Source organism: Mirounga angustirostris, unplaced genomic scaffold (genome assembly GCF_029215605.1).
Source record: "Mirounga angustirostris isolate CCGP_5_RB_7025 unplaced genomic scaffold, mMirAng1.0.hap1 SCAF_3, whole genome shotgun sequence".
Classification (NCBI taxonomy): Eukaryota; Metazoa; Chordata; class Mammalia; order Carnivora; family Phocidae; genus Mirounga; species Mirounga angustirostris.
This window is the reverse complement of record NW_026991711.1, coordinates 143,978,228-143,998,127: the sequence shown is the minus strand read 5'-3', so window position 1 is coordinate 143,998,127 and position 19,900 is coordinate 143,978,228. Positions and strand designations below refer to the sequence as shown.

General features: G+C 40.8%; 2 pseudogenes; one reads left to right on the top strand and one right to left on the bottom strand.

Moving 5' to 3' along the window:
* LOC123839058 (replication protein A 14 kDa subunit-like) overlaps positions 1 to 17,026 on the bottom strand; it is a 106,884-nt pseudogene extending 89,858 nt beyond the window's left edge.
* LOC123839059 (large ribosomal subunit protein uL15-like) lies at positions 4,591 to 5,036 on the top strand (annotated as a pseudogene).
* Positions 17,027 to 19,900: the final 2,874 nt, after the last annotated feature.

Below are 19,900 nucleotides of genomic sequence, written 5' to 3'. Positions count from 1 at the left end.
GCATCAAAAAAAACCCAAAACGCATCACTGCTCACTACTACACGCGCTGACACTTGAAAACAACATAACAAATGTAGTTCTCCATTAAATTTACATACTCTTTTCAACATGGTTTTTTAATTTTTAAAAATTAGGTTTTTGAGATTATTGTACATTAAAGCACAGTTATATGAAAGAATACAGGAGATTCTGTGCACCCTTTACCCAGTTTCCCCTAATAGCAACATACTGCAAAACTGTAGCACAAAATCACAACCAAGATATTGACATACAGTCGAGATACAGAACATTTCATCACCAAAAGCACCACTCATGCTACCCTTTCATAGCCACGCCCAGGGCTCTCCAACTCCCACTGCCTTCTTAACCCCTGGAAACCACCAATTTGTTCTCCATTTCTATAATTTTATCATTTCAAGAATGTTATATAAATGGAATCATGCACTATGTAACTTTGGGCGATTGGTTCTTTTTACCTGGCACAATTCTCCAGAGATTCATCCAAGTTGTTGTCCATACTAATAGTCCATTCCTTTTTTTTTTTTTTTAAGATTTTATTTATTTATTTGAGACAGAGAGAATGAGAGAGAGAGAGAGCACATGAGAGGGGGGAGGGTCAGAGGCAGAAGCAGGCTCCCTGCCGAGCAGGGAGCCCGATGCGGGACTCGATCCAGGGACTCCAGGATCATGACCTGAGCCAAAGGCAGTCGCTTAACCAACTGAGCCACCCAGGCGCCCAGTCCATTCCTTTTAACTGCCAAGTAATATCCCATCATATGGATGGACCATGGCTTGTTTAAAATGTCCATGGTCTTGGGCGCCTGGGTGGCTCAGTTGGTTAAGTGACTGCCTTTGGCTCAGGAGTCCCAGGATTGAGTCCCACATCAGGCTCCCAGCTCAGCGGGGGTCTGCTTCTCCCTCTGATCCTCTTCTCTCTCATGTTCTCTCTTTCTCAAGTAAATAAATAAAATCTTTAAAAAAAAAAATTAAAATGTCCACGGTCTCATTTGTTAGTATATAGAAATCTACTTATTTTTGTATGTCTGTCTTATATCTTGTGACTTTACTAAACTTATTAGTTCTAGAAGTTTTTTGTAGATTCCTTGGAATTTTCTACATGAATAACCATGCCATCTGCTAGTATGGACAGCTTTATTCCTTTCCAACTTGCATTCCCTTTTTTTAATTTCCTTTTCTTGCCTTAATGCACAGGCTGGAAGTAGTTTGAATAAGGATGGTGAGTGTGGACATCCTTGCTTTGCTCTTGAAGGGAAAGCATTCAATCTTTCACCATTAAGAATGATGTTAAGTGTAGATATTTTATGGGTTATCTTTATTAAGCTAAGGAAGTTCTCCTCTATTTCTATTTTTCTGAGATTTTTAATCATGAATGGTTGTTACATTTTGTCCAGTGCTTTTTCTGCATCAATTGATATGATGTGATTTTTTTCTTCTTTAGTCTATCAATATAGTGGACTATATTGATTGATTTTCATATATTGAAGCAGGTTTGCATACCTGGAATGAAATCCATTTGGTCATGAATCCTTTTTAGATATTTCTCAAGTTCATTTAATATTTATTGTTAAGCATTTTATGTCTATATTCATGAGGGATAGTTATCTGTATTTTTGTTGTTGTTGTTGTTGCTATTGTTCTGTCACTGGTTTTAGTATCAGGTTATTACTAGCTTTGTATAAATAAATTGGAATTATTCCCTTGTCTCCTCTTTTCTGGAAGACATTGTATAGAATTGGCATGAATTTTTTCTTTAAACATTTGGTAGAATTTTCTTGTAAAGGTATCTGGGCCTGGGGATTTCTTTTTTGGGAGTATTTTAATTACGAATTAAATTTTCTTAACAGTTATAGGGCTACTCAAGTTATCTATTTCTCATTGGGTGAGTTGTAGTTTGTTTTTTTTTTGAAAAATATGTCTGTTTCATCTAACTTGGAAAATTTATGTCTGTAGTGTGACTGATAGTGTTCTCTTACTGTACTTTTGAGATCTGTAGGGTGTGTACTGATATCTCTCATTCCATTCCACCTGATATTGATCATTTGTGTCTTTTCTCTATTTTTTTTTGGTCGGTCTTCCTAGAGGTTTGTAAATGTTATTGAACTTTCCAAGGAACCAGCTATTTTATTTGCATTGATTTTCTCTTTTCAATACTATTGATTTCTGCTCTTATCTTTATTACTTCCTTTCTTCTTGCTTTGGGTTTATTTTGCTTTTCTTTAGTTTCTTGAGGTGGGAGCTTATATCACTGATTTAATACTTTTCCTCTTTTCTAGTATATTCTAATGTAAATATTTAATGCTATAAACTTTCCTTTCAGCACTGCTTCAGCTGTGTCCCAGAAGTTCTGGTATGTTACATGTTTATTTTCATGTGGTTTAATGAATTTTTTTAAATTTCTCTTAAGACTTCCTCTTTGATGCACGGATTATTTATAGGCATACTGTTTAGTTTCTGAGTATTTGGAAATGTTCCTATCTCTCTTATGTTCACTTCTATTTTGATACTATTGTGGTCAGAGAACACATGCTACATGACTTCAATTCTTCAAAAGTTGATTTTGTTTTATGGCTCAGGATTTCGTTCATCTTGGTTTTTGCTCTATGGGTAATTAAAAATATGTATTGTATTGTTATTGTTAGATAGGGTGTTCTATAAATATCAACTAGACATTATTGGTTGATGGTATTGTTGAGTTTTTCTTATATCCTCGCTGATCTTTCTAGCTCTAATAATTGGTAAGAAAGGGGGATTGAAGTCTCCAACTATAATTGTAGATTTTTCTCTTTTTCCTTTCAGTTCTATCAGCTTTTACTTCACACGTTTTCCATTTCCACTGTCTAGTGCATACATATTTAGGATTACTGGGTCTTCTGGGTAGTCTGACACTTATATCATCATAGAATGTCCCTGTCTATATCTTATAATGTTCTTTGCTGTGAAGTCTATCCAATGTTAATATAGCCACTCCTATTTTCCTTTGATTAACGTTAGCATAATGTAGATTTTTTTTCCATCCTTTCACTTTCAACCTGCCCATATAATTACCTTTTAAGTAAACTTCTTATAAGCTAAATAGTTGGGTCATGTGTTTTTGTTTTTGTTTTCTTTTGTTTGAGAGTGTGCATGTGAGGGGGGAGGGGGGCAGGAGAAAAAGCATCTTAAGTGTGGAGACCAACATTGAGCTCCATCCCACAACCCTGAGATCATGACCTGAGCTGAAATCAAGAGTCAGTAGTTTAACCAACTGAGCCACCCAGGTGCCCCTTGGGTCATGTTTTTTAATCTACTCTGCCAATCTTTGTCTTTTAATTGGTGTAGAGCTTTTATTTAGTGTATTTATTGATATGACAAGGTATAAGTCTGTCATTTAATTTTTTTCTGTTTTTAATTTCTTACTTTTCCTTTTCTTGCCTTCCTATGAGTTACTTGAACATTTTTTAGAATCTTATTTTGATTCATCTATTGTGTCTCTCTTTGCACATCATTTTAGTGATTATCTTAAGTGTACATCAGCTACATATAACATCACAGTTTACCAGTGTCAACCTCTTACCAGTTCAAGTGAAATATAGAAAACTAACCTCCTTATAACATCACTTTCTCTTCCTCTGTTTATACTTGCCTTAAATATTTTCTCTGCATACACTTAAAACCACACCAAACGGTGTTATAATTTTTGCATTAGCCATCAAACATAAGTTAGAAAACGTAAGAGGAAAACTAAATTCTAGTTACCTATTTTTTTTTTTTGCCTATGGGAAGGCCTCAGAACTGGAACCTTCTGGTACCTCTGAAGGCAGAAGCCTGGGAATGGAGCATGGAAAGTTAAGTTTGTCCAATTGGCACTTAGATACCTGGACTCCCACCCACACCCTGTACAACCCTCCACTATTCTCACACTATAAGTGCTTCCAGGACAACAGACAGCTAAAGAAAGGGTGAGAGATCTATGGAAAATAGGGATATTAAAGAAAGTGTCTGCATACCAACAGCAGTAATAGTCTATTCCTTACCATCACCACACTCCACTCTGTACTCAGATGCTGGCAAGCAAGATTATACTCCTAACTGAAAAGTGGAGGATTCCTTTGGTTAATAAACTAAACCCAAAAGAAAAAAATCCTACATATACTGGCCCTTTCACCCGTTTTTACCACTGAAAATCCTTATCATCCTCTAGTGAAACCCACACGGTCAAGAAGAACAACCATGCATGTAAAACTTCCAATCAGCTTTTTAGTCACTGACTCTTAGATATGAACAGTCAAGAATCACGTGGCATTTAAGGGAAGCTTCTGATGTGAAAGACAGAAACCAAAGCAAATAAGCAGGAACAGTAGAGTTTCGAAGAATCAGGACAATGGAGTAAGCACTGCAGTAAGAAGAACACAAGGAGAGAGAGAAGAGAGTGCATTCATGAAGAGGATACCGGAAAAAGGAACATACAGAGAAAGAGCTCTTGAAAACTAAAAAATATAACAGATATAAAAGATTCAACAACAGGTCGGGAGGTAATGTGGAAGATGTCGCTTAGAAAATAAAAATGGCTTTTCCATCTGGGCTGCCAACATGCCATCCTGACTGAGGAAGACCCGGAAACTTTGGGGCCACGTGAGCCACGGCCTCATCGGCAAGCACGGGAAGCACCCAGGAGGCCCGGGTAAGGCTGGTGGCAGGCATCACCACAGGGTCAACTTCAACAAATATCACCCGGGTTACTTTGGAAAAGTCAGTATGAATCATGACCACTGAAAAAGGAACCAGAGCTTCTGCTCACCTGTCAACCATGGTAAATTATGGACCTCAGTCAGTGAGCAGACACAGGTAAATGCTGCTAAAAACAAGACTGAGCTGCTCCTATCACTGATGTGGTGTGATCTGGCTACTGCAGAGTTTTAGGGAAGGGATGGCTCCCCAGACAGCCTGTCCTCGTGAAGGCTATATTCTTCAGTAAAAGAGCTGAGAAGATTAGGGGTAAGGGGGGGGTGGGGGGGTGCTGTGTCCTGGTAGCTTGAAGCCCTGAGGAGGGAGGTTCATTAAATGGTAACAAGTGTGTTTCTAAAAAAAGAAAACAAAACAAAAATACCTCAGAAAAACCCTGAAACTAACAGAGAAGAAATAAGAAAACAACAGAATCAAGTGAGGAGTTCCCATATCCATTAATAAGAGTTCCAGAAAACTAATTCAGATAAAATGAACAGGGAAGAAATTAGTAAATAATAAATAGTATATGATTCAGACTGGAATGGAAGACAGCGTCCAGGAGTGTGGATTTTGAAGTGAAAATGGAAACTGATCCATTAGCTACGTGCTAAATTCTAGAAAGAGTTTTAGAGATCTACCGAACAGTTTGAAAATGAGTTAACGGTAAGAACATAGAAAAGTAAACCATATAAAATTAGGGAATTCTCAGGGGAGAAAAGTTGTATAAGAAAGGAAATATAATCATACAATACTACATTGCTTTGCTGTGGAAGACTTCTAAGCTGCCATAATAATGTTAACACTGAATAGATACTTAAGCCAAATGTGACATGGTCTGGGGAGAATGGAATGAGGGAAACCCGGAGAGGGCCTCGGGGAGGGGCGGCAGTAACTCCATGTTCTACGATAGAACGTCCTATCAGGAGATAATGTCTCACACTGGAAAGCCAAGAAATCGCAGTATAAATGTGCTATTGGAAACAGAGTTTAAAACCAGAATGAAAGAGTTAAAAATGAATGTCTGTGGGAACTGGGAATTAGGAGGTGGGGAGGGGCGGAACAGAGGCCTGGGAAATTCCCTGTTAGCTTCCTAGTATTATTTTATGTTAACAGTATGTATGAGTTATTTTAACTAAAAACTAATTTGAAAATATAGGTAACGGTAATCCTAATGCATTCTGAACAAAATTTGAGCGATACAGAATGGTACTATGAAAAAGTTAGCCTCTCCTTCCCCACCGCCCAGGGTGACAAATCCTCTCTAGCTGCAAAGAATCTGTGTGTATACTTCAGGATGTTTTTTTTGGTTTTTTGTTTTTGTTTTTTTCCTGCACACACAAATGTACACCTAAGTAAAAGCAGCAGCTCAGGGGTAAGTGGTTGTCTCAGGGGTAATTTCATGTGTCAACTTGGTTATGTCACAGTACCCAGATATTTGGCTCAACACTATTCTAGATGCTTCTGTGAAGGAATTTGTTGGATGGGCTGAATATTTAAATCAGTAGACTTTTAGTCAAGCAAATAAACCCCCACAATGTGGGTTGGCCTCATTCAATCAGTTGAAGATCTTAAGAGAAAACAGACTGAGATCCCCAGAAAAGGCACTTCCTCCATGGGCCTCCAGCCTGCCTACCTCCTTTGCAGATTTTGCCTTTCTCAGGCTCCCTAACATCATGTGAGCTGATTCCTTAAAATAAACCTTTCTCCTTTTTGATCTATGTGTTTCCCTACATCCTATTGGTTCTGTTTCTCTGGAGGACCTAATACCATAGTGTTTTAAGGATATATTGAGAATGGATGTGAAAGCTGAGAGGAATGAGTCTGAACTGAGTAATAGAAGATATGCTCTAAAAAAGTCTTAGAAAATGGAAAAGCAAAGATAAACTGGTTAAGTGCTTTGTGTGATTTCAGTACAGAGAAATGCATAAAAAGGATCATTAACATGAGGCATGTTCGTTCAAGGATTTAAATTTTAATAGTAATTTCAGAGATGACATGCTAGTGGTTATGCTCACATTCACACAGCTGCAATTCTTCTTTCACTCAAGCCAAAGACCGAGGAAAAACTGGAAGAGAAGCTGAAATAGTAGAAAGTCGTTAGGAATCAAATGAACTTACTTTCAAATCCCTGGAGACAGAGTAGGTTTCAAATCCTTATTTTGTCTTGAATTTGCTGCACTGTCTTAGAACCATTTTTCCATTTGGGTTCCATCTTGTGTTCTCACATATATACAAATGGGGATAATTATACCTCTGTTGCATGATTATAGAGATGATTAAATAAGAGGATGCATGTGAATATAAAACCCACATCATGTTGGGCAAGAAGTCATTAACAAGTAATGAATATTAGTTGCTTCCAGGGAGCCCTTTAAAGGACACCAAGTCTTTTTTTTTTTTTTTTTAAGATTTTATTTATTTATTCATGAGAGACAGAGAGAGAGAGAGGAAGAGGGAGAAGCAGGCTCCCAAAGAGCAGAGAGCCCGATGCGGGACTCGATCCCAGGACCCTGGGATCATGACCTGAGCCGAAGGCAGATGCTTAACCATCTGAGCCACCCAGGCGCCCTAAAGGACACCAAGTCTTAAGTGACTCTTCCTGGCAGGGGAGAGTTTCATAGCTCTCTTCTCAGCGCCAGAGAGAGAAAGGAGAGAGGAAAAGGGAAGAGGAGAGAGGGAAAAAAGGAGGGAGACAGAGATAGAGAGGAAGGGGAGAGAGGGAAGGAAGGAAGGAGGGAGACAGAGATAGAGAGGACCCTGATAACCCAAAATAAAATGACCGCCGTCTAGAAAAAGAAAGTAGGAAGAACGTCCAAGTTAGTGGAGGCAGAGAGCTTGAGGTACAGGAGCAGGTGAAGAGGAACAGGAGAAAATATGTTTTGTTCTATTCCTCGTTTGGCATTGTAGGTAGAATGAGGTTAATCTTTTCGTAGGACTTTAATATCTGGCATCAGAATTTCTCCTTGGGAGAAATTGTCTTTTTTCAGGCAAAAGTCGTGCTTGTGTGTTCCTCCCCACCTTGGCGCAGAGCACGGTGTGAGCAGGGAACACGACGTGAGGATGGGGAAGCTGCTCTGTGTAGGGTGACGGGAGAGATTTCTTGGGTTTTTTCCCCTTTGGGTGGAATGAGTAAAGGTCAGAGTGAAGGAGGAAGGGGAAGCCAGCAAGATGGGAAAAACCTGGGAGGAGGTAAGAGGAAGCAGCAAAGCCCTCGGGTGGTACAGTGGCCAGAGAGGGAATGCCTGATAGGACTGTGCAACGTTAGGGGATTTGCTCTGCTGTTGTGGACAGCAAGATGGAGTCACTCATGTCAGGCAGTGGTGCAAGCTGCCAAGGGCGTTGCAGCTAAGACCAGATATCTCCAAAACCAGCCCAGGCTGAAGACGCCCAGAACTGATAACCTGCAGAACCACAAGAGGCCTGCACAGGCCCAAGACTGATTAAGCTCTTTTAAAGAGGGAGAACTTTTGCAGCAAACTGTCAGAATTTTCAGACGTGGATCCTTTCCCTTCTGACCACATCAGAAAGGCAACTGCTGCCGAAGGCTCTGCCCGAGTGATCTCTGCACAGAACAGATCCTCCATGGCTTGAACAGAAGGAGCAGTAAGTGCCGGGAGCTGTTCCAGACAGAAGGACAGAACCGAGGCCTCATTTCCACTGTGCACTCTGGACCCACCTCACATTTGGTTTGTTAACTTCCTGTCCCTTGCTCATCTTGTTATGTGACTTTGTATTTGACCTTTGCTTTGTGTGATGGACAGGAAGCCAATTTAGATGTATAGGGAGGGGCGCCTGGCTGGCCCAGGTGGAAGAGCGTGACTCTTGATCTCGGGGTTGTGAGCTTGACCCCACGGTGGGTGTACAGATTACTTACTTACTTACTAAATACATAAATAAGTGTAGTGAAATGTCACTGAGTTTGAAATCCTGAACCTGCTTTACAATTATGTTACTCTTGCCTTGTGATTGAATAAAGTTGATACTGTAAAAAGACACAACCCACGTGTGCACCTTCACAGCAGGCTGGAGACAGCAGTACCGCAAGTCCCCATCTGCACCATGTCCCCACTCAATCTTTGTGTGAGGTACGTAAGCTCATGGATGTTGAGAGGGGCTCTCATCTGTACACTGGTACTTTAATTCTCAGGAGCAAATATTTTGAAGACCCCGGGACAGAAGGTATTGGATGTGCCCCATAAGTCTCACAGAACCTACAAGTTTTCAAGAATTCACTTTTCCAGGGGCACCTGGGTGGCTCAGTAGGCTAAGCGTCTGACTCTTGATTTCGGTTCAGGTCATGATCTCAGTCAGGGTCATGAGATCAAGCCCTGCATCGGGCTCTGTGCTGCGTGTGGAGCCTGCTTAAGATTCCCTCACTCCCTCTCCCTCTGTCCTCCCCGCCACTCATGTGCTCTCTCTCTTTCTCTCTCTAAATAAATTAAAAAAAAAAAAAAAGAATTCACTTTTCCAGACTTATTTCTCACTCCTTTTCAATGCAACTGTTCTCCTACAACTACTTCTCAGTGCATCACCTACCAGATGCACTTTTTTTATTGTTAGAGGTATTACCACTGTCTTCTCCCATCTTCTGCTCCTCATTTAATTTTTATGCAAGTTTCAGCTCAATAACCCCTTCTTCCCTTCAGCCTTCTGGATATTCCAGCAGAGCCATTCTCCCCACCCCCACGTCACTTTACTGTCTTCAGTACTTCTGTGTGTGTCATTCATTTGATGATATCTTTTCATATGCATATACCTTAAATAACCCATAACAGGGTAACCTATAATTGTTTAATGTTGTAGAGACAAATGCCAAGTTGTCCAAGTTTTTCAAATTTTCAGCTGTATGTTTTAAGCAGAAACTATTCATAAAATATAAAATCAGGTTCTCATTTCTTTGAGATTTTATACCAATTCCATGTCACAGCGCTTTGGCTAATATTCCCACATTAACCATCGTAATCACAAAGAACAAAATGTGTTATTTGGGGAAGGTAGGACTTGGGCTCCCCTGGTGAGTAGAGTGGATCTACTATGCATATTGATCAGATGCTCAGCGGAGGATCTCTTGAAAAGGACTCACTATTAGTACGAAGTATAGTTTTCTGGGCACAACATGTTTTTGGCTGAGGGTCTTCAATCAACATCTCACACCTTTAATAACATGGATAGGTGCATCAATCAAACTGTTTTATTGATCACTCTGTAAATACAGAAATAATGGAATTCTGGAGCCACAAAGCTGTTCCCAGAAACAGTTTGCTTTGTTTATTCTTGGCCATTTTTGGTGCCTTATGACACTGTTCGAGAAATCAGAGTGATGGTGGCATGCTGTGCTCCCTCAGGACATATTTTTGCTTCCACTTTCACTGACTGAGCATCGTACTGGGGTAGCACTGCACAGAACTGTAATAGTGCATTAGTTGGGGGAAAATATTCTTGGCTAACTCCAACAAAAAGCACTGCAGATTACAGCTACAGAAATTAAAGAACAATGCCATGAAAATTCAACACAGTATGATATACCCATCTCACTAAAGAACATAACCTTTTAACCAGCAAGAGACATCTTTTTTTTTTAAGATTTTATTTATTTATTAGAGAAAGAGAATGAGAAAAGGGGGCACAGCAGGGTGGAGAGGCAGGGGGAGAGAGAGAGAGAAGCAGGCGCCCTGCTGAGTAGGGAGCCAGACCTGGGGCTTGATCCCAGGCAGATGCTTAGCTGACTGAGCCACCCAGGCGCCCCAAGGCATCTTTTTACACACTGTTGCTATAGCATAGGTATCTTGACTGCAGCAATGATCATAAGCAAATAAAAATGAGGACTTTTTGTGCTCTTATCTATCTCAGAATGTCTATAAGAAAATGAATGAGGGGCGCCTGGGTGGCTCAGTCGGTTGAGCGTCTGCCTTTGGCTCAGGTCATGATCTCAGGGTCCTGGGATGGGGTGCCAAGTTGGGCTCCCTGCTCAGTGGGGGAGTCTGCTTCTCCCTCTCCCTCTGCCTCATCCCCCACCCTTGTGCGCTCTCACTCTCAAATAAATAAATAAAATCTTAAAAGAAAATGAACGATAGATGGTCATGGAAAAACATCTCTCAAGGCATGTTCTTGCTTTTACCCTAGGAGGAATGCCCTCACTGTCAATGACACTATATTCCAACAATGACCTATCTACAGACTCCTGGACCAGTGGTTTTAAGCTTTAGGGTACATGAAAATCATATTGGATATTATTAAAATGCAGATTCATGGACCACTTGTCAGTAATTTCTGTTACAGTACATTTGGAGTGGGGCCTAAGCACCCATAGAATCAGCTATCAGGACAGATGAATTGTGGGACCACACCTTAAGAAACACGGCTTTGGATCTTGGATAACATAGGTCCTATGCTCTCTGTAATGAGAAATGGAAATAAGGTTGCTGGGTTTCCCCCCTCCAGCCCATTATCATTCTGGACCTGAGCCAATCTGGGCTCTGAGGCAGTTCATCAGGTCGGAGACAGCATGTTGCACAAGGTAAGGAAGGACGTCAGTGCTGTATTTATAGTGATTCGATTGTGTGGGTAAGTTTCTCTTCAATTAAATAGTTAGCATTTGATGCAAATTGAGAAAGTGTGACTGGGTTCCTGGCATTTCGGTACATAGGATCATTTTTAGGTTTGGGGCTCAGTACTAGCAGCAAAAGAAGCATCCTTCCTAAGATAGGGTCGCCTATGTTCCTATTCATTATGGTGTAACAAAAGGCCACTGGCTAACATTTATAGGGCCGAGTTTGAACCCTGATTCTGCCACTTTAGTTCTGCCACCTTGAGCAAATTCTTCTCAATAAAATCTCTTGCCCTGCAGTTTTTTAAGGAATCAGAGAAATCTCATACGGAGATGACAAGGCACAGAAGTACTGAGCTCTCACCTTCTCTCACTCCCTGTCTTCGTAGCATTTCCTTTCTTGATTGACAGTATGACTATGTAGTAAGTCTTCCAAACTAGCAGGTTCAGGGTCATTTTAAAAAATCCACCCCCTTCCACATGTTTCTTATCTAATTAGTCACCAACTCTCTCAGCTCTGCTCCTGAAAACCTCACCGACTGCCACCTCTATCAGGCCTTTATACTTGATGCCTCCTTTATCTAGAATGTTCTTCCCCTTCTATTTCCTCTGTAGGAAAGGGGTGTCTCACACTCTCAGAATGTCACAAAGCCTTTGATCATTCAGTGCTGCACAGGCTTCCCAAGGGTCACAAGGCAGCTGAGTGCCACACAGTGCTACAGTCAAAACTGTGACACCTGGGTGCCTGGGTGGCTCAGTCAGTTAAGTGTCTGCCTTCGGCTCAGGTCATGATCCCAGAGTCCTGGGATCGAGTCCTGCATGGGGCTCCTTGCTCAGCAGGGAGCCTGCTTCTCCCTCTCCCTCTGCCTGCTACTTCTCCTGCTCGTGCTCTAACAAATAAATAAATAAAATCTTAAACAAACAAACAAACTGTGACACTCTATACATGGATTTCTCCCTATGATGGAGCTCCTTCCTCATCTGGACCCTTCTGGAGGGGTTATAGAGTGACCTTTTAACACAAGCTCTGGCGGAGTACCGAAGATGGTTGTCATCCTTAATGTCTGGCACCAGCACCTGCCTCTGTCCCCGAGGCTCCTAGGGCTGCCTGCAAAACAACACCTACTACCAGCTTACCCCGGGCTGCTCACCTCTTAGGAAGGGCATGAGCACTAATCTCCCCTTGCACAGATTTCTTAGGTCAGATAAAACAACGCCACTGTTTCGATTTGAGTAAAGGGCATTTCCCTTGAGTGTGTGTTAACAAAAGGAATTAAGATATAAAGATCACCTATGCTAATTAGAAATGGAGCGGTCCAGACAACAAGAAATCAAGAGACATTTCCAGAGAAAAACAATTTCTTTCCAATACCTGAATTATGTATTTAAGAATGAAAAGCATTTCAAATGATTTATCTTGAAGCATAGCTACTCTATCCACCCTACCTGGGTTTCTCCAAACAGTTTCTCAAAGCTAAACGCCAAGAATTATTGCTAGGAAACCAATAAATCCATAAATACTTTTAAATAAGTGATGCTCAGAAATCGATATATAGATGATAGATCTAGGTATTAAAGAGTACAATTACACAAAATATAAAGTGATGATCGGGGGGTAAAAAAAAAGAAGAATTTTGTTGCCTCGGTCTTGCTGCTGCCTGTTCTGGGAACCAAGTTTTGAGGCTCGAATGTCCATGATTAAGAACAGTTATACACCCAGCAGTGGCCAACAGAGAAAGAAAAGCAGCATGTGTGAGCCCCAGAGACTCGTCCATCATGTGTGGTCCAGAATAGCAGTCCTCAACTGGGTTAAACACACTGAGGACTTAGTAATGATTGAGAGATTTATTCAAACACTTGGCAAATAAAAGATAGCTTCGTGAGGTTACTATAAGAACGCGTTCCGGGACTCGGGTCGAAGCACTGATGCTTCTGCAATATCATTATAAGGAGGCTTTTCCAGGACACAAGTTACCTACTGCTTTATTATTCTTCAGTAGCATTTTAAAAAATTCATTTATGGTTGGAAATGCTTATGCAAACTAAAGAAATGAGCCCCCTGTAAGAGGGTGAAGTAGGTACACTTAATCACGAGATTAGAGCTAGAGAAAGAGCAAGGCTAGTCAGAATGTCCGGGAAATAGGGTTCCTTTTCAAAGGAACAAAGATGCTCAGAAGCTGTTTGATATTTTGTACATCCAAAAACCATAATGGACATTGATGGAGCACCTACTATGTGCCAGGTGAATGCAGAGTTATGTTACACTCTTTACACTCCTTAGCTCATTCAATCCTTATGAAATAAGTACTACTGTTATATACATTTTACAGATGAAATACCTAAACCACAGAGAGGTTAAGTAATTTACACAAGGTTAAACAGCTAGCATGAGGTAGAGAGCCCATGTTGTTCACTGCCACACTATATGGCCAGTCTTACTATGTAATACTGAAATTTCTTTTAACTAATTACATTTGTCTATTTCTCAAAGTAGAAAAATGAGACAAAATATTGTTAAAAGCTTTGAGGTAACTATCAACTCATTCTTTCTCCTGAGCATAAAACTAAGGATGTAATTAGTTCAGATAAGTGAATTATACTGTGAAAAAGATACCAGAGGAATAGAGAAAGGGAAGGTGCTGTCTTGATGAAAATGAGGGTGTAGAAGAGCCAACAATGTTTCTAAGGTCTAAAACAAAGTTGTTCTAAGAACAAAAAAGAAATTAAATCTGAGCAAATGGCCCAGGATAGTATGAATGTGAGACCTGGTTAACATCTTTTTATTTTCAACTCATAAAGCTCTTAGGACACTTACTTTATATCTACAACCCCTTACCAAAGAGCAACAACACTAAATGTAGAAATAAATTTGATGCAAAACGTGTGCTTCTATTTCCTTAATGTCACATTTTAAGATATGAATGAGCGCCTCTGTAGTCAAAAATCCCCACCCCCTTTCCCACAGGAAACAATGCTAGGGAGTGAAAGACACGTGGCTGGCCGGGCAGAGGATTTGGGACATAGGTAGGGAGGACACAGCCTGGCTGATGAGCACACACCTCCCTGGAAGAGGAAGAGGAAAACGCTCAGGCTGGGTTGGGTTGAGAATGGTAAGAACTCCTCAAACAGCTTCAGAAGCATCAGAAACAGTGTGTGTGCCTCATTAGCCAGCCCCTCTGATGATGGGTTCGGGGGTGGGGTTGGGGGGGTTCAATTTTACCAGAAGGAACAAAGCCAAAGCCTCAAGTTCCTAGCACTGAAGTAGAAAATATACCCCCTCAATTATGTTTCATCCACAAGGACTTATTAAAGGCACAAAAATGTGACAGTCACCAGGTTAGACATTGAATGGAGAAAAATGACAAGTCTGTTTCCAAGGAGCCTATTTATCATCTAGGATGAGACAAACGAGATTTTCAACAGTCCCCAGTGCCCGGGGGCTGCTGAGTTCACCGGGAATGGAAATGGACAAGTAGGGCTCCATGATATGCAGGAGACGGCTGGCTCTGCACGCCTTGAGAGCTCCCACCTTCGTGGAGGACGCAGCCTTTATGCAAAGGGCCAGCACCCTGGGCACAGGGGCCGGAGCTGGGGGGCAGCGGCCACAGCCACTGCCGGTGGGTCCTCGAGCTGGCGCTGGGAGGTCAGAGATGGCCGAAGTAGCCACATTTTAACAGAAGGAAGTCTGTTGGGAGACTTCCCAAGCAATCACCTCTCCTTTTTTAACTAGAGAGAACTTGGAGGGACCAAGGAACAAAATAACCATTAACACACATTTTGACTGGCCGCTGATGCCTAGCACCTCGGGAAATAGTATCTGTTATGTGGGAGTGGAGAGGCATCTGGAAGAGCTAATAACTGGTAAGTATTTCTCAAGCTACTATCACCCTGCTAGGCCCCAGGCCTGCAGTGAGGAGTCAGAAGGCACAGTCCTCGTGCTCATGTGCTTCAGATGCTCAGGTGGCAAAGATCTACAGCCAAATAGATATAATGAGAAAATATCCTAATTACGGACTGAAGTGATTTCTACTAAGGAAAGAGCCTGGTTATAGGAGAGAATAAAACAAAGAAAACTGGCCTAAGTGGGTTGGTGTGGTGGAGAGGGTTTCCCATGTGAAAATCTTTTATAGGAATAGAACAGTATGTAAGTAACTGAACGATGAGCACTGAAAGTTATTTAAGAAATTCATCCACTACAGTCGATGACCTATAGGTTTCTGTAAGTAAGGAAGGAAAAGAAATGTGATCTGGATTTGTTCTGATTAGCACTGCTCAGTAGGCCAGCCTCTTGTTAACAAGTAATATTTGATGAATCTTATTATTATAGCTTCATACATAGTTGTTATGAAACCAGGGTTTCTTAGCTATTTCCTATTGTAATACCCAGCTGTGGCATGGGACACTTTATTATTTATCAGCTGTCTCACAAATTGCCAAGGAGGAAAGCTAATGTTCTTAAATTCATGCCCACTGAGAGAGATTTCACAAATCGCAGCACTGTAGTTCAAAGAGAATGGCAATGAACTAATGAAAGGAGTAAATTTCCCTTAACACATTTTAAAATGTATTTTTGAACATTATATTTACCATATTTAATCTTTGAAACAATTAAATTTTGATAACCCTTAAGCTGAAGCAATTATTATCAAATACTGCTATGTAAAGTTTAAGGAACTGTAACCGTATTTCTCGTAATGATGGTGATGGCACATTCAAAGATACTGAAGAAAAGAGCTGATTAAAATGGAAAGGGGATGGCTAGTTGGAAAATAAAAATTTGAGTAACAGTTTTGTGTTTTAAGCAGTTGCAGTAATGATTAAGACTGAAATTCCTTTCCAGGTAACTTATTTTAAGTTATAATACTTTTATATTTAGCCTCATCTTTATCCTTTAACTTAAGAATAGAATAAGCATTGTTCTAAGGCGATAGGAACTTTCAGCAGTTTCTCCCAATTGCCTACGGATTTTTTTTTTTTTTTTACCAATACTTTGAAAACGTTGGATTTTTTTTTTTTTTTTTAAGATTTAATTTATTTGACAGAGAGAGAGAGAGCACAAGCAGGGGGAGCGGCAGGCAGAGGGAGAGGGAGAAGCAGGCTTCCCGCTGAGCAGGGAGCCCGATGCGGGGCTCGATCCCAGGACCCCGGGATCATGACCTGAGCCAAAGGCAGACGCCTTATGACTGAGCCACCCAGGCGCCCCAAAACGTTGAATTCTTAAAATATTTCTATCGAAGTTTTGAAGAGACTTTGCCAAGGAAAGCCTGAAATATTTAAAACAGTATCATTCCTCACTCCCGCTGAATATCCTTAGGCAAGTTGTGGATTTTAAGCAATTCGACCCACCGTGGCCAGGCAACTGTGACATACATAATTTTGAGGTCCTGTGCCTACGGAAATTCTATGTTTTATCCTCCTGTAACTTAGTATGCAAGGCATTAATACAAAACCGGGATCTCACCGGGTATGGCTAAGCTTACAAACAAAAAAACCATCGTGAGAGTTTGAACGAGATCTCCTACCTGGGATTTTTTGGCAAAAATAAGAATGCTGGGCTCACGTCGGCAGCACGTCAGGAAGCGCCCACACCTCGGAGGGTCAGCACATGGTGGGGCTGCCAGGTGCTCCGCCAGAGTCGCAGACACGGCTTGTGAGCGCGCTGTCTCGGGCACGGCTACTCCAAGTCTGTTCTGCGCAGCGGAAGTTGGGGAGGCTAATTCGTGGTCCTCCCTCAGAGGCTCGGTGGGAGGGCCCAGCCACCTCCCCACGTGACTCTTGGTCTCGCTCAAGTGCGAGAACTTCGGGTCTAATGGACCGCTGCGAGCCGGGTTACAGGGCTCGCTACAGACAAACGGGTGAAGGAGTTTAAGTTCCTCCACCCCGGCAGCATGGACATCATCTGGGAGCGTGTTAGAAACGCAGAATCTCCCGCCCCCGCCCTACAGAATCAGAATCTGTGTTTTAGTGGACAATCCATCTCCTCCATTCTCCTGGAGCTTACAGTCAGCCCTGCAGGCTCTTAAGCAGTAGATAGAGCGCTCTGGGCTTGTTTCATTCTCTCCTGTCAAAATCTCCATTTAACCCAACAACTTACTTAGCCAGTGTGGATGGGAATGGGGGGTGATTCTTCTGAGCTAATGAGCTTTAGTGTATAGTTACTGATAAACTCAATGTGCTACTGATTCCTGTCGTATCAGTAGTAAAAAAAAAAAAAAAAAAAGATTTCTGGAGACAATTATACGTTAAGCCAAAGAATAAATCTCTAATGGTGGGATTCTAGGCACAGTGAGAGACTGGTAGAGAAAATAAAGGTTCTGTGGAAGTTGTAGTTTTCATTTGCCACAGATCAGACTGGAGGTAGGCTGAGCTCGTCTTGGTCTTCCTTGGATTCCTTTCCTTTATATTAAACAAAGAATTCACCCCCAAATGGGTATCCAATCACCTCTACTAACCTATCACCTAGATATACTTCATCTCCTAACTCCAGACCAACCACCGTGAGCCCCATATTCATGGTGTTTTAGGCTAGTAACATTCTAGCGGTTCCCAGGGCCCAAGAATTAACTTAAACTGAGCGTACACCTGGGGTGGGGAGATTTTTGCCCCAGTCAATGCGTATACTACATGCATCAGTACTTTGCAGCGCCCTGAGAAGTCCTGGAATTGCACACTCTTGCTTCCTCCATCCACCTACCCCATTGCCAAATCTGGAAATCCAGGTTTCCAAATGTCACGGTTATAGGATGGGGCTGGTGGCAGGGAAATACATACAGTTTAAATTTTCTAGGTGATTCTGATACACATGCCCAACTTCTCCAACTGATAATTACTGATCATTTGTGTTTTATTACTGTCCATGAAGTTTTTATAAATAATTCAGTGGTGGCTACTGTTATTACTTGAAATGAGATATATCATAAAAGTACAAGTTTTCTTTCACGTATGTCAAGTTACTTTATATCTCAATCTGAAATCCATGCATGATTTGATATATACAAGTTCTGAATCAAAACATAGGTCCGGGGGCGCCTGGGTGGCTCAGTCGTTGAGCGTCTGCCTTCGGCTCAGGTCATGATCCCAGGGTCCTGGGATCGAGCCCTGCATTGGGCTCCCCGCTCCGCGGGAGGCCTGCTTCTCCCTCTCCCACTCCCCCTGCTTTGTGTTCCCTCTCTTGCTGTGTCTCTCTCTGTCAAATAAATAAAATCTTTAAAACAAACAAAAAAACACAAAAAACACAGGTCCAAGCATGTAAGATCAACAGCTATTATGATTTTTAATTTTGAAAATCTAACTTTATTGTAACTCTTTTAATCTTGCACCTTTTAAAATGAAAACACAGACTGAGGAGAGCTACATTTATTAAACACTTTTTCATCGATATTTAGTTAACATTGACAGTGCACTAAATACTACAGCAAACAGCCTGCTGGGATTTGGACAATCATTTATTTTCAATTAAAATTCATAGTTAAGTTTGAAAATATGACCCTGTACTTCTGCCAGTTTAAGCTTGATTTCTAATTTAACGGACACATTTGAAGTAAACAAACCAAACCAAATCTTCTTGAATTTCGTTTACAATGTACCTCATCGATATGAAACAAGGCTTTCTGAAACTGAGATCATGGCAAATCTTTACAAGATGAACAATAAAGGATAAATCGTTTTTTCTCTATTTTTATTTATTATAAAAACAATATTACCACATAAAGGGAAATATTAAATTTACCCACAAATCCACAACCCTAACATCTTCTCTGTGGATTCTTTAAATCTTTATCCACAAACATAATTTTTACATAGCTATAACCTGCGTATTTACACAATTTGGGGACAATCACTATTTAAAAACTAATATACAGGATTATAAGTAGACTCCTCTTTAAGGAAATTATACAGTGTAAAACCTACACTATGCCTGATAATCCCCAAATACCCAAGAGCTTAAAACTTGATGACCAAATTACAACTGCCTTTCTTTCCTTCTCCACTTGAGTACCTTAATTAAGATGAGGCTCATATTAATCTGAGTTCATCCTAACACAGGATATGTAAAACATAGCTGTTGTCTCAGTTGTTTAGCATATTGTCTTTGTACAATCTTGCTACAATCTTAAAATTACATCTCTGATATCCCCATACTAACCTAACCAATAACCACAACGATTATTATTCCACTCTTTTTGAACTCATTTTAGAGCAATGTAGTGAATACAACCAGCAGACAAGGAAATCTGCAGTTAAATACACTTCTACACCTAAGAAGCACAATTTAGGTAAAGCAGATTGTGTGATCACAGAAACACCAGCCTGGGTCCATGAGATGTCCACTATGTGATCTTGGGCCAATCATTCTGTCCTCGTGCTGTTCAGCTTACTCTACTGGGAAATGTGAAACAAATATTTGCATTCTATCTCTTTTGAGGATATGATGGCAAAACCAGAATACAAGGGAAGAAACCCCTCAGATAAAAGCTATTGGATTTTTTAAATAAAAGAATTCATTTTCTATATTAGGACAAATATAACTTATTACTAACCTATATACTAAAAGTTCTCTGTGTCATTCTGATTAAAAATTATAAATGAGTTCACCTTTCCAATATGTTTCAAGAACAGACCTGGAAA